This window comes from Ursus americanus, chromosome X (assembly GCF_024610735.1).
Source record: "Ursus americanus isolate L20-20 chromosome X, mUrsAme1.1.p, whole genome shotgun sequence".
NCBI lineage: Eukaryota > Metazoa > Chordata > Mammalia > Carnivora > Ursidae > Ursus > Ursus americanus.
The window spans coordinates 84,366,509-84,381,249 of NC_142164.1; the positions used below are offsets into that span (position 1 = coordinate 84,366,509).

At 43.0% G+C, this 14,741-nt stretch overlaps 1 long non-coding RNA gene across 2 annotated transcripts in view; it reads left to right on the forward strand.

The window, feature by feature from the left end:
* Positions 1 to 14,741, forward strand: part of LOC123802283 (uncharacterized) — a 165,090-nt gene that overhangs the window by 90,511 nt on the left and 59,838 nt on the right. Inside the window, exon 6 of one of the 2 annotated variants that reach the window (XR_015723490.1) lies at positions 9,163 to 11,534. The exons of the other annotated variant lie outside the window; for it this stretch is intronic. This is a non-coding gene — a long non-coding RNA (uncharacterized LOC123802283). Of the gene's footprint in view, positions 1 to 9,162; positions 11,535 to 14,741 lie in introns of those variants that run through there. 2 annotated transcript variants of the gene reach the window in all.

Genomic DNA, 14,741 nt, shown 5'->3' on the forward strand with positions numbered 1-14,741 from the left:
AAGTTCCATAATAAGTGAAATGATTTTAAACTCTTCCTTAAAAGATACTGAACAGTCCTTAGTTGGGCTCCTGGTGATTGAAACTGGTGGCTTTGAAAGGACACAAGACAACCGAAGGTAGGTGCCGTGAGGGCTTACTTAGCCTACAAGGTTGGCCCATCCACGCTTGGCACCTTTTTCCTTCTTGGCTATGTTGCCTGCCATTTATTTCTCTTTGCCCTTTGTCTCATTCGGTGGCCCTCTCGCTTGAGTATCCCTCTTCCTTTGTGATGGGTCTGTTGCCAACCAGACTTCTCCCCAGCTTACGTGATGAACGATGTGGAGACATGTAGCCTTTGTACTCCCTGGGATGGTGTTTCACAAACCATGTTTTCAGGAGACAGGGAAAACCTGTGGTCGAATAAGTTCAGGAAGAGCTGGGTTGTATAACATTAAATAGGTTTCTTTCCTGCAGGACTTCTCAGAACTTTGAATGTTTGTATGGAAGCTTCAAGAGGAGCGTATGGTTACATCTACAACATTTCCCAGATTTAATCGATTGAAAGAATTGGGGTGTGTGTGTGTGTGTGTGTGTGTGTGTGTGTGTGTGTAATCGTCTCTTGGTTTAATACTCCGAACTTGAACACACTTCGGAAAATGCCGTTTTGTAACTTGTTATTTGATATGTTGGTAAAATGACAATTTTCCGACGAGTTTTCAGTCTGTCCCTCCTGGCACATCGAATACAAAACATGACTTGTTTTCTTGACTGGGTCTCAAGAGTTCCAGTTTCTAAACTTTTTATTCATGGTTTTAAAGCTCCTTCAGGTTTCTTTTAACCTTCGAAAATCAGGAGATGTAATCATAGGAGGGCACAGAGATGGTAAGGTTTTGCCTAAGGATAAAAGTCCATGGAAGGAATTTCTCTCTCTCTCTCTTTTTTCCCCCCACCAAATTGTCTAGATTCTGCCCTTTGAAGTACCTCCACTTATTCCATCCCTAAGTCCATGGTCCTTCTTGGCTTCCATAGGAGCATTTAGGAAAGAAAAGTCAGGTACACACCAGCTCTCTGGTGGGCGTGGGGCTTGAGTTAACTGTGGGGGACTACAGCCGTAGGATTCTTCGACCTCTCAGCAAGAATTATCATTGTATGGAATTTTTCTTATTTTCTTTTCTTTTCTTTTTTTAACAGTTTGTTCCCCAGACCACAGAAAGTGGAATAATCAGTATAGGACATAAAAGAGAGATAATGTCAGAATGAATAGTAATTGTCAGCGAGAAATTGGCCTGCCAGCTAGGAATGGGAAGCGGGTGAACGAAATGGGGGTTTAGGGACATTGAGCTGCGATGCGGACCAGGTGATTCGGGGCTTAGGCGAGTTGGGATCGTTCCTGGCCTGTCACATCTCCACGGGATGTGTGGGCAACCCACAGGCCGCGGATGCCAGGAAAGCGCAGTCTTGTGGTTTGGATCGCTTATTAGGCTCTTGAGTTCGTGGCTCTTCTAGGCTTGCCTACTTACATCTAGTGTGTTCTCATTAGAAGTTGAGGGTCCCCCTTCATATCTGAGCTTCTTAGGCCCGGCCATTTTCTGGAAATGCTATTCCTTGCAATTCCTTTTTGACTGAAAATCACTACCACGGTACCTTGCCATTCACATTCCCCAGATTACCCCCCTCCCACACCCTCCCCACATACATACACATTCTCTTACCCTCTTTAGCCAGTCCTTTCAAGGTTATGTTATCCTTTACTGCCAACTATCTCTCCTGACCCCTTTCTCCACTCCTAGAAAGAGGAACCAGATTTCCCCTGTGTTACCATGAATATAAACAGCAGTTGTGTTTCTGTTATTTACCCTTTCAACCTAGCAGTAAAGTTTGCCACCACGTCTCCCCCCACCTTGCACAGGAAGAGAGACTTCCTTCCTTCATCTCTTGCCTTTGCTCAGGCCTTTGAATAATCTTCCCTTTCTCTCTGACTCCAGATGCTCACCTTCTTACCTTTTTTTTTTTTTTTAAACTCCCGAGCGAGTTACTCCTTCTGTATCCTTCCCCTCCCAACTTCCGGTTCTCTCCGTCCAATACCCTTCCTCTTCCACCTAGTTACCAGGACCACCCATGAAGCTGTTCCCTCGTCGACGAGTACCTACATGGGGTGGCTGGGTGTCCCATACACCCCTTTTCCCCTGGGCTGTATTGACCTACATCTCTCCTCCTTGTCCTTTGCTATTTTCCATGGCCCTCCCTCTTCGCTATCCCTCTTCCCTTTAATATTCTAGACTACTTCTGTGATCTCAAAATCCATCTCCACTTGTAAGCAGCGAGCTTCATTTTGGATATTTTTGTCTTCATTACGTTTTGAGTCTGGCTCATTTAAATTAGATGGATAGTGTTTCTCTAAGCACTGACATGCGCTCGACAACACCATCCATATATTGGCAAACACCTTCCACTGTGAGCATAGACCTAGTCCAGGATCAACTAATAAGGAGGGAAGAAGGGGAGAAAAATGCTGTCGTCACGACTTTTCAGGGCCCTTGGTCAGTGCTGAGTTATTACCACCGAAACACTTTTGGTTTCTTTCTGACCAGTTGAACTGGTCATACATTCACTGGGCAGCGATCACTGTGGGAGCGAATATTTGATATTTTATACTGCTGGCTTCCTTCCGTTCTCCAGACGTTTAAAAATAGCCAGTTCTGCCCTTTTCCTTTATTTAGCACACATCAGGACAGTCTTTATAAATGTCAATTAGCTGTTTTGTTTTCTCTTTCTTACACAAGTAGAATCCAGGTTGTCATCCTGTTCCTCTTGGTGAATGTCTTGTGGGTGTTGGCACGAGGTCATCAGATAGTATCAGCAGGCATGATATATACATGTAGCCCTCCATCATTTCGAACCACTTTTATTAGCCCCTCCAGATCTTCCCATGTGAGCTTTCTTCCCTGTTCCTTTGTGGTGTGGGCCATTTACCCAAACCAATAATTAAAAAGAAATCCACATACTACCATAGACCTCCTAATAATTGACGCCCAGTACTGCTTCTGGTAGACACCTATGGTTTTTAGAAGAGGCTTCCTTTGATCACAATAGAGTTCATTTTGTAACCTTCACAAGCAAAAGAAATTATAACGCACGGATGTTGCTTTTGTTCTTTTCTTTCTTCTGTTCTCTTCCCTCCCTCTTCTGTTCTCTTCCCTCCCCCGCCATTCCCTGTTCAGTTGTCTCGAATTTTTTCATTTCACCAGAGTAGATCTTGCTTACTTATATGGAATTGAGGGCGTTTCGGAGAGCCTTCCTGAACCCCCAGGACTCTTCTGTACTGCAAAGGTTTATATAGCAACACGCACTCTGAGACAGTGCTATCACTGACCTGTGCTCTGTTAGGAAAATATGCTCTTTTACAAGTAGCTTGAGCCTATAAGCACCCATAAATCTTACAGAAAGGTACCATAAAACTGAGATGGGAAGCAAGTATTGTTTAAAGGATAAAGAAATACAAGAATTTTCCTGACATGGAGATACTCTTTCACTAATTTTTGGTTTATTTTATTTTATGTGTTTCAAAGATTTTATTTTGAAGTCCTCTCTACACCCAACTTGGGGCTCGAGCCTACCACCCCAAGATGAAGTGTCCCATGCTCTGCCGACTGAGCCAGTCAGACACCCCTTGGTTTATTTTTCGAAGTGTGTTAGTACCGGTGCCAGGCACTTAATTCAGATTTCTTTGACGAATAGTAGAAGAGGACTGTGCTAGTCCCTGGGGAATCTCAGAAGAATAGGACTCCGATCTTACCCTCAAAGAGCTCACCTTCTCAGAGGGAGACACATTTCTAAACAAATAATTGAACAGCAGTTGGGCTCGTGTCTGGCTGAGACACAGACTGAATGATCTGGAAGCTGGCCCTGGGTAGCATGTAGCTAACTTTCCAGAAGACTCTGGGAAGGCCTTTGAGAATCCTAGAAGAGTCTCTCTGAGCTGGGCCTAGCAGAGGGGGAAGAACAGTGGGCCAAGCCGTTTGCAGAGGCCGAGTATTCACTCCTCTTCACTCCATCTGAGCTGAGTGAAACTTGAGGGGAAGAGTGAAGAGAGACCAAGTGAAGACTTTTGCACCGTGAACACATTCAGTGACCAAAGGAGTTTTCTCCAGTGGCAAAAGCAGAGGCGTGCTGATTTGATTATAAATGAAACCTGCAGTATTGGGGGGGCTGTGTGATACGGGTGCCTTTAGAAAATAGCACGGGGTTCGGGGGCGCCTGGGTGGCACAGCGGTTAAGCGTCTGCCTTCGGCTCAGGGCGTGATCCCGGCGTTCTGGGATTGAGCCCCACATCAGGCTCCTCCGCTATGAGCCTGTTTCTTCCTCTCCCACTCCCCCTGCCTGTGTTCCCTCTCTCTCTGGCTGTCTCTATCTCTGTCAAATAAATAAACAAAATCTTAAAAAAAAAAGAAAGAAAGAAAGAAAGAAAGAAAGAAAGAAAGAAAGAAAGAAAGAAAATAGCACGAAGCTTAGAAAGGAGACCAGCTTTAGAAAGACCCCAGTAATGTAGCATCGTAATGGGTTAATTGTGATTAAATCAACGTCTGAGTCAAGGAATCTTGGAGGAACTGCCTGCGTGGTTATTTATAGGTTCAGAAAACAGTCACCTTGTTTTGATACTCTTTATTTTTTTTTAACTTAACCATTGATAGAATGCAAATGACTTTCTTTTCTTCAATGATAAGAGTTCCTCCCTACAGCTGCACACTGCTGACATTATATGGAGCAAATTGAGGGGTTCCTTTCAGAGCGGGGGAGTGACAGTGAGATATATTTGCACGTGGATTTGAGTTCAGTTAATTTCTGGAACTTGTCCATAAGAAGGCTGTTACTTAGGTGAAAATTATCCTTTTTCTCGGAGCGTTTTTAATGAGTGAAATGATTCATGTTTTCATCCAGCGATTGTGTAAAAAAGAAAATTTGGTTTTCGTTGAGAAGGATTAAAGGCATGTGTCTAATTGCTAAATATTATTTTTAAGAAACTAGTCTGAGTCCGTCTTTATGGGTTCTAAGTGGTTTCGCCTTTAGAAGCTTGTTTTAGGATCTTGTGCCAACCCCATCCCTTCCCAGGCCTGTTCAGACTAGAATTATCTGGCAGGGCAGGTCGGTTCTTTTCTTTTCTTTTTTTTTTTTAAATGTCTTAAGCAGGAGCGTCTCAGAAAAGGTTCACCTTGCTCTTAGGTTGACTTGCAGAGCAATTTACTAAATAGAGCGATGTGAGAGTCAAGTGACCATCAGCTGGTGTGAATGTTTTTGGTCAGTCTAGTCATGGGATCTCAGGTATGTGAGGGTTGGATGGCCTGCCATCCCACGCTGGCCGTGGTGAGACCCTGGCTCAGATACTCTTACCGTCACACAAAAGGAATCCCCAGCTCACAAGAACGTACTTGAATTAGTCACCTGCATTTCAAAGGTTGGTTTTTTTCTCTGACATCATTTCAGCCCCTGACACACTTTGTATGTGTGCATTTCTTTCCTGGGCTGTCGTCAAGTTAAGGAGCTTAGTTGTTTTGGTTTTTTGTAAACGACTTTATTGAGGTGTCATTGGTATACAAAGAACTGTACGATTTGATGAGTTTGAACGTGATGCAAACACGCATGATGCTAGCACGACAATGGAGGCGTAGCAGACATGTCCAACACTTCCTGAAGTTTCCTTGTGTGCGTGCGACCAGAACACTTCCCATGAGATCTCCCCCATGGGAGACGATTTTTGTTCACTTCAAAAAGTAAAGTCTGACTTGGTTAGAATAGCATTCTGGGGGGGCGCCTGGGTGGCTCAGTCATTAAGCGTCTGCCTTCGGCTCAGGGCGTGATCCCGGCGTTCTGGGATCGAGCCCCACATCGGGCTCCTCCGCTGGGAGCCTGCTTCTTCCTCTCCCACTCCCCCTGCTTGTGTTCCCTCTCTCGCTGGCTGTCTCTTTCTCTGTCAAATAAATAAATAAAATCTTAAAAAAAAAAAAGAATAGCATTCTGGGGTGTGTTCTGTCAAATCCATGACTATATTTTAGAAGTTGACTGTACTAGTGAGTTATAGAAAGCTGCGGGTACATGCCCTCAAATATGTGAGATCTCCTGGATTTGGGTCAGAGGGGCCATCTAGAGCCCAACTTGACAGTTTTGACTTGGGAAGGTGAACCTTCGGGCAGCGCTATGATATCGGTCATCCCTCTCCATTGACTTCCATGTACAGTGCTTGCGGTCAACATTTCTTTCCCCAAACTACAATTTCTTTTTTTTTTTTTTAAGATTTTATTTATTTATTTGACAGATAGAGACAGCCAGCGAGAGAGGGAACACAAGCAGGGGGAGTGGGAGAGGAAGAAGCAGGCTCCCAGCGGAGGAGCCTAATGTGGGGCTCGATCCCAGAACGCCGGGATCACGCCCTGAGCCGAAGGCAGATGCTTAACGACTGTGCCACCCAGGCGCCCCCCAAACTACAATTTCTAAAGTCAGTGATACTTTTTGGGGGACCAAATAGAATTGGCAAATAGAATTGTCCCAATAACCCTTTAAAAGACAGGCCAAAATCTACTCTTCTTTAGTTGAATGACCCACAAAACCTCATTTCTTTCATTTCTAGTGGAACTTTGATGAGAATGCCGTTTTATATCTGTGATCTTAGCTTTAAACATCAGCGGGTTTCCTTACTTCTTGATTTGGTTTCTAGGTCACCCCTGCTCTAATTCCGGAGGGGAAGGTCTTCAGATTTGAGGTTAACATTTCAAGACATGGTCTTTATCCCAGGTCCAAGCAGGCTTTTCAACAGCAGGTGGCAGGCTTCCCTGTTAATCAGTCTTCTTCTGCCCTTGAAACTCTCTTTCCCATTCTGTATACCTCAAATAAATGGTCTTTAGCCAGTATGGAGAGAATTTTAAAAAAATTATTGTCTTTGTTTTGTTTGTCTGCACCGTGAATGAGACTTGGTTATAGTTTGGTCACCCAGCCCTGGGGCTGAGCTGGCTTCTTAATTCTTAAATAATGGAGTTACATCATGTGACATTTTTAGTTGGACCCTATTCCTTTTCTTTGACTTTGACTTTGGAAATGTGGTATTGGTTGATAGTCTGTGCTATAGTGTATTTCCTTAGATATTCTATTGTATATTTTAAAACGCTTGAAAAATGTGTATTTATTGGTTGGTGGTTGACACAGGTCTATCGTACCGCCTCTAATAAAATCTTATTTACAGTTTTCCCTTTTTGTATTACCTAGATAAGGTGAGAAGTAGGGGGAAAAGACCATCGTAACTTTATAGTTCTTTAAATTTAAGGACATTGTTGGAGGATAGGTCGGGCAAGCTTCAACAATTAAAAATATCGTTCTTCTAATTTAAATACAGACCAAAACTTATAAAAGATAATCCTTTGGATTTTGGCATTAAAACCAACCAAACTAAACGCTTGTTTCACTGTAATTGCCAGTCTTATTCATAAAAGTAGAGTTATGAACAGTAAGTTTTAGTGGTTTATGAAGTGTAAATTGGCGTGTTCTATAAATGCTTTATTTTACATTGAGGGTAATATTCAGCCAAACCTGCACAAGCAGTCTTTATTTCCCCTTTGGTAGGTATGCCCAGGCTTTCAGGCAATGCCAAAATGTACTTCATAGATGGAATTGGTTTTAATTTATTTAAAAAGAGAAAAAAAAAACCAAGCAATCAAACAAAAACCTACTTCACCTTGTAAATTTCGGCCTCCTCCCCTAAGATCTAACCACCTGGTGAAACACTGTTATTATAACTTGGCAGGTAGGTTCTCTCTTAAAATTAGACATCTGTGATTAAGTAGTTAAATCATTCTCTTGAAATGTATGTATTCAGAGCTCCCAGGAAACTAGTCATCTTTTCATACAGCTAACACAGTTTATTTTAAAGGCACTTTTCTTGGCAACAGATACTTGACCTGTCCAGTCAAGTTCTAAGTGTAGCTTTTCTTCCAATTGATGATAACTTTTCTAAACCTTTCCCAAGTGATAGACAAAGCATTTTAAATTCCTAAGAAGGTAGGAGTCACACGCAAAGTCACATGGTCACTTACATTCTAGAATAATCTTAGAAGTCAAACATAATAATTGGCCACAGTGGGCATGTGCTAATATAAGAATGCCTTCTCGAAGACACCAGGCTTTTGTGCTGCTTTGGGGCCTTTGTTCTGACTCTTGCCTCCCTCTGCGGTGTTCTTTCTCACCCCAGGTATGTGACATGTTCTCCTCCTCCTCCTTCAGGGAGCTGCTCAAATGTCACACCCACAGCGAGGCTTTCCCTGACTACCTATGGAAATAGCATTCGTCTTCGCTGTGGCATTCCTCTGCGAAATGATCATACCTATCAGTTGAGTTTCTTTTTTGCCTTTGCCTAGGCACACCTTTAATCTTAGACTTCAGGCACTGTCACATCCCCAGTGCCTGGTATAAAGAACGGAAAAGACACTCAGTAGGCATTTCTGGGGTGACTGAATGAATGAATGAATCAGTCAATCAATGGAGAGGACACCTATCCTCTAACTTTTTTTTATACCTACATTGGATTATGGGAGGAAGGCTTGGAACTGATGTCCTGGTGAGCTGCTGCTTTGAATACTTGGTGACATATCTTTTTTGCAGCTTCCTTTGGTGTTTTAGACATTTCGTAGAAATAACTGTATCATCCTCCGTTTATAATGGGGAAATAGTGTTTTTTTCACTGCCTTGTATTTTACGTATGTACATCATGGCATAGATGAGCCAAGTTCAAGCGGCATAAAGCAAACAAAAATGCTCCAAGGCCACAATAAAATGGTGGCTTGGGGTTTTTTTCTTGTTTATTTGCTCAGTTCTTTGTTTTTCATGTATAACATTGTACTGCAAACACATGCCAAATAACCAATGGTAGATTTTTCTCACAATCATGGACACTCCAGAAAGGCAGGGATTTTCATCCGTTTTGGTTGGTGCTGCATCTCTAGCACCTGAGAGAGTATCTGGCACTTTCCTCCATATCACTCCATCAGTATACACTGAGGAAATAAATCTAGAGGTTGTTTAAAACTCTGTACATGGGATTGTTGTCAGAATGTCAATAAAGAAAATATGGAATGGAGATCTATTGATAGCATTTCCACATAAATCTGTAGGATTGATGCTGTTCCTCTTTCCTTCCACAGAGCCCCTCCCCAGAAGGCTGCAGATCATCGAGCTGCCGGAATGTGTGGGTACCCTCAATGGCTCAGTAGCCAGTGTAGATCCTGTCTTTTGTAATCAGTAGCTACATCTGGCTACTGGGTCTCTGATGGCATCTTCAAGCCTCTGTTACAGTGTCCTGAGCGAGGTTGCTGGGAAATCCTTAATAATTAAAGCTTTACCTTGATTTGCATACCTGTACACACACCGAGCTGGAGTGTGGGAACCAGCAAGGTTTATGAATGATGAGGTATATATTTCAGCACCACCAGAAGGAAGAATCCATAGGCCACAAGAAGGAGGACTCATAGATTATTTTTCTTTTCTTTTGTTCCTCTCTTTTCCCCATGGGGAAAGTATCATCTGGTCACAAGACCATCTATCTGCTTACCTACTTATCTACCTATACATCCCATCCATCCATCCATCCATCCATCCATCCATCCATCCATCCATCTGTCCATCCATCCATCCATCTAGCTATCTGTCCATCCATCCATCCATCCGTCCATCCATCCATCCATCCATGTAGCCATCTGTCCATCCATCTAGCCATCCATCCATCCATCTGTCCATCCATCCATCCATCCATCCATCCATCCATCCATCCATGTAGCCATCCATCCATCCATCTAGCTATCTGTCCATCCATCTAGCCATCCGTCCATCCATCTAGCCATCCATCCATCCATCTGTCCATCCATCCATCCATGTAGCCATCTATCCATCCATCTAGCCATCTGTCCATCCATCCAGCCATCCGTCCATCCATCCATCCTTTTCATCTCTTGACTTTTACATGGCATCTAAATGTGATTACATAATGACAGTTGGATGGTATTACAGTTTAAGGAAATTTCTCTTGTAAACTTAGAGTAGGTAAGTCCCAGCAGCACATTCTGACCTGTGTTTCCAGTGTGCTAGACACAATCAATACCAGGAACTTTGCAGCAGGCAGTTGTGTTGAAATCCTATGTGGAGAGGACTTTTAAGCCCAGCATCCAGGTCTGGGGCGTGAACCTGGCATACAATGTAGATTTCTGTGTTTCTAGGGCAACAGCTACATTGTCTGCTGGGTTTCAGGCTACCTGGAAACACATTCTCCATGGTTGTGTCCTCAGGACTTCACCTGTATGGGTTTGGAATAACTATTTTCCAGGAGGCATAAACCAGGGGGCTTTAACAATGGATAGAGTGCAGAGAATGGACCTCATGACAGCTGATCACCTTAGCAAAGAATGATCTTGTTCTGATTTTACCCAAGATGCTCTCACACACCAGCCTAGGAAACACCGTGAACCAAAGAAAACGTGTAATGTCATCCTTCCTTCCTCCTTTCTGCTTCAACTCTCAGAGATTGATACTTACATGTTGTTATTAATTAGTATTTGGTGTCTGTTGTAATTACTGTCACAAGGCACAGCACCTGTATGGGCTGTCACACCGCCCTGCTACCTCACTGTCCTTCATTTTGGCTTCTCACCCCCACGCCGGAACCCCGTTGAGCTTTGTTCTCCCTCTACCACAGCCCCGTAACTTCTGTGAGTGACTCAGTCTCCCTGGAATCCGTCTCTCTCACTCTGCCCCAACATTTCCACTCCATCATTTGCTCCCTGAACTCTGGAATTTAAGTAAACTGGGTTATTTACCACCGTTCACCATCTCTTATGAAATCAGAACAGCAGCTTTCTTTTTCCCCCCCCCCCAAAGATTTATTTATTCATCTGAGAGAGAGAGAAGGAAAGAGAGGTAAAGGGTGGAGAGAGAACGGACAGAGGGAGAGGGAGAGAGGGAATCTCAAGCAGACTCCCCACTGAGTGCGGAGCCCGTCATGGGGCTCGATCTCATGACCCTGAGATAGTCACCTGAGCCGAAATCAGGAGTGGGACGCTCAACTGACTGAGCCACCCAGGTGCCCCAGAAGAACAGCTTCCTTATGGAATGATGGAGAACTTGTAAAGATAAGTCACCAGTTTGCAAGAGAAAGGGAAGAAGAGAATGGAAATAGCTTCTGGAAAACTATGTTTACATTATGTTTTGTTTGTCTGCTCCCGGTAAATAAATGTAATCCTCTAAACATAAAAAAAAGACCTAGCAATTGAAACCATTACGTTCTCCGTAAGAAAAGAATGTAATGTTTTGAGAAGAAGTCATAAATCCTTGGAGTATATGAATTTGAAGATTTTTAGTAAGAGATCATGTATTTTTAATTAGCATGAATTAACAGATTTAAAGTGGAAAGTGAATTATAGGGAAAGGTCTGCATGTAATAGTTGATTACGGTGATAATAATGCACTTTTGTCACCCCATGCTGAATTCAGTGAAAATAAAGCTAATGACTTGGAGCTTGGAAAAGATTGTGGTTTCTTTGTGTGCGCTTGTGTCTTTTGGCTTTTTATCCACCTGTCAGTACATCCTCTAATTCTGCACTGAAACCACTGGCCCCTGTGTCCTGGGAGAGAAAGTCCCTTGTCCTTGAGGTATTTGACATCCTTGGAAGAATGATAAAGGTCTCTGGGTAGCATGGTTATATTTAATACCTCCTAATTAATCAAAAGGGCAGTTTTCTTTCTCCCATCTCCGCTCCCATACTTGTGATGCTCTTTGAGCCCCTTTGTCATTAAAAAAAAAAAAAAGTGTTGACAATGGGGACTGCTGTGAAGAATTTATACGCTGAAGAATTTATACGCTGTCAGGTTTTCATTTCCCCCTCAAGTCCAATGGGCCAGTATTGAATTGACTCCCAAAGCAAGACTTAGGAGGGTAGAAATGACATGACGGGGGGGGGGGGGCTTCTCACTTTTTCTCAATCTTCTCAACCCCAAAAAAGGGACGGATATTGGTATGTTGGCTCTTCCGAAAGGACACACAGCAAACTGGCTGTAGTCTTCTTTTTTTTTTTTTTAAGCTTTCCATTTTGAAACAATTTCAGACTTTAAAAAAGTCACAAAAAGTAATATGAAGACAGTGCTTTATATGGGAGTTTAAAATGGGGCAGCCCTTTTGGAAAGGTTTGGCAGTGCCTCAAAACGTTAAATAGAATTGCCATATGACGGGGCAGTTCTGCTCCTATGTATACACCCGAAAGGAGTGAAAACATACTGGAAGAAATAACACGTTCACAGCAGCACTACTATTTATTTTTTTTAAAGATTTATTTTTTTAAAAGATTTCTTTATTTTAGAGAGCACGCATGTGTGAGTGGGGGGTAGGGGGAATCTCAAGCAGACTCCCTGCTGAGCACAGAGCCCCATGGGGGGGCTGGATTTCAGGACCCATGAGATCATGACCTGAGCTAACACCAAGCGTTGGACACTTCACAGACTGAGTCACCCAGGCGCCCCCACTATTCGTATTCATAATGGCCAAAAGGTGGAACCCACGTGCCCGTCAACTGATGAATGGATTAAAAAGGGATATATCCATACCATGGACTATTATTCTGCCATAAAAAGGAATAAAGTGCCAACACATGCTCCAACACCGGAAAAAACTTGAAAACATTACACTAAGTTCAAGAAGACAGACACCCTGGCCACATGCTGTATGATTCCATTTGTTTAAAATGTTCAGAATAGGCAAGTCTAGAGAGAGACAGTAGATCAAGGATTGCCAGGGGGTGCTGGCTGAAGGAGGGAGCAGGGAACCACTGCTAATGGGTATGGGGTTTCTCTTTGGGGTGATGTAAGTGCTCTGGAATGAATGTTCTAGCAATGGTTGCACAACTTTGTGAATATACGAAAGGCCACTGAATTGTACACTTAGGGTGAATTTTATGGTCTATGAATTATATCCTGAAACTATAAAAGGGATCACATACTCTTGTTTTCTAGAATTTATTTATTTATTTATTTGAGAGAGAGCATGAGCCAGGGGAGGGGAGTGGCAGAGGGAGAGGCCAAGCAGACTCCCTGCTGACTATGGAGCCTGATGCAGGGATGGGTTCTAGGACCTGACGTCATGATCTGAGCCGAAGTCAAAAGCTTAACTGAAGTCAAACACTTAGCCGACTGAGCCACCCAGGCACCCCTCACATATTCTTTATTGTTTCTCGAAGTGTTAATGCCTTATGTACCTACAGTTATAACAATCAGTAAATTAACATCGACATGATGGGATATCTAGACACCTGATACACATTTCACCACTCATCTCACTGTTGTCCTATTTCAGGTCCCAGATGCATTTAAGATCCCATTTTAGTTGCCTTGTCTCTAGTCTCCTTTAGCCCGGAAGAGTTCTCAGCCTGCCTCTATCTTTTATGACTTTGACACATGACCGGTACAAGAAGGCTTTTCCATTTTTTTTCCTTTTTTTAAAAAAAGATTTTATTTATTCATTTATTTATTTGGGCGGGGGAAGCAGAGGGAGAGGGACAAGCAGACTCTGCCCCGAGTGCAGAGGCTGACGTGGGGCTCGATCCCAGGACCCTGAGATCATGACCCGAGCTGAAATCAGGAGTCCAGCACTTAACTGACTGAGCTACCCAGGAGACCTGAATGCCCTTCAATTTGTGTTTCTGTGATGGTTCCTTCAGCTTAAATTTGGATTACGTGTTTGGCAAGAATACCTAGCACACAAGTGACGATTTGCTTTGCTTAGTGATCATTAGGAAGCCCCTTATGTCGGTTTGTCCCACTACCGGTGTTGTTAACTGACCCATTTGGTTAAGTTGGTGCCTGATCCTGGCTACTTATTTTATTTTTTATATGTATTTTTAAGAGGTCTTATGTATTTTGAGAGAGAGGGAGAACAAGTGGATGGGAGAGAAAGAGACTCTCTGCTGGGCACGGAGCCCATCATGGGGCTCCATCTCAGGACCTGAGATCATGACCTGAGCCAAAATCAAGAGTCAGAAACACCTGGCTGAGCCACCAAGGCGCCCCTACTTTGTTGCTTCTAATTCTGCATAGTACTCTATGGAGTGCAATTGCCACATTTCAGCTATGCCATTTCCAAAGATGGACCCCAAATGGTAATCAACACCTTGTCATGACAAGTAACATTGTAGTAAACCTGTCACCTGTCTCCTGGATCTGTGTAGGAAATTCCTGGGAATATGTAGTGAAGGCTGGAGTTGTTGGGTCATAGGAGATACACACATACACACACACCCCTCAGAATGGCCTGGTAAGTCTATACTTCCAACATCATTGAATGGGACTTCTTATGCGCATTCCTGCCAATAATTAATACAATGAAGCTGTTTTTGCCAGTCTAAAAGATGTAAAGTCATGTCGTACTGCTTTAATTTGCATTTCTCTGGTTACTAATGGTTATGGACATCTTTTCATATGCATTTGAGCTTTGAGAGTTTTCTGTAAGGTTCATACCTTTTTCGATTTTTTAACTTAAAATTCTGACATACAGCACGCACATGGGAACAAACACATAAAATAAATGAACAACTCAATGAACAGATTTGTGTAACCACAACTCAGGTCAACAAATAGAATATTGCCAGGACTTCAGAAACCCTATCCTCTATATGTCTGTCCCAATCACTATCCCTCTTCCTCCCAAAGGTAGCTCCTATCCTGAGTTCTAAAATTACAGCTTAGC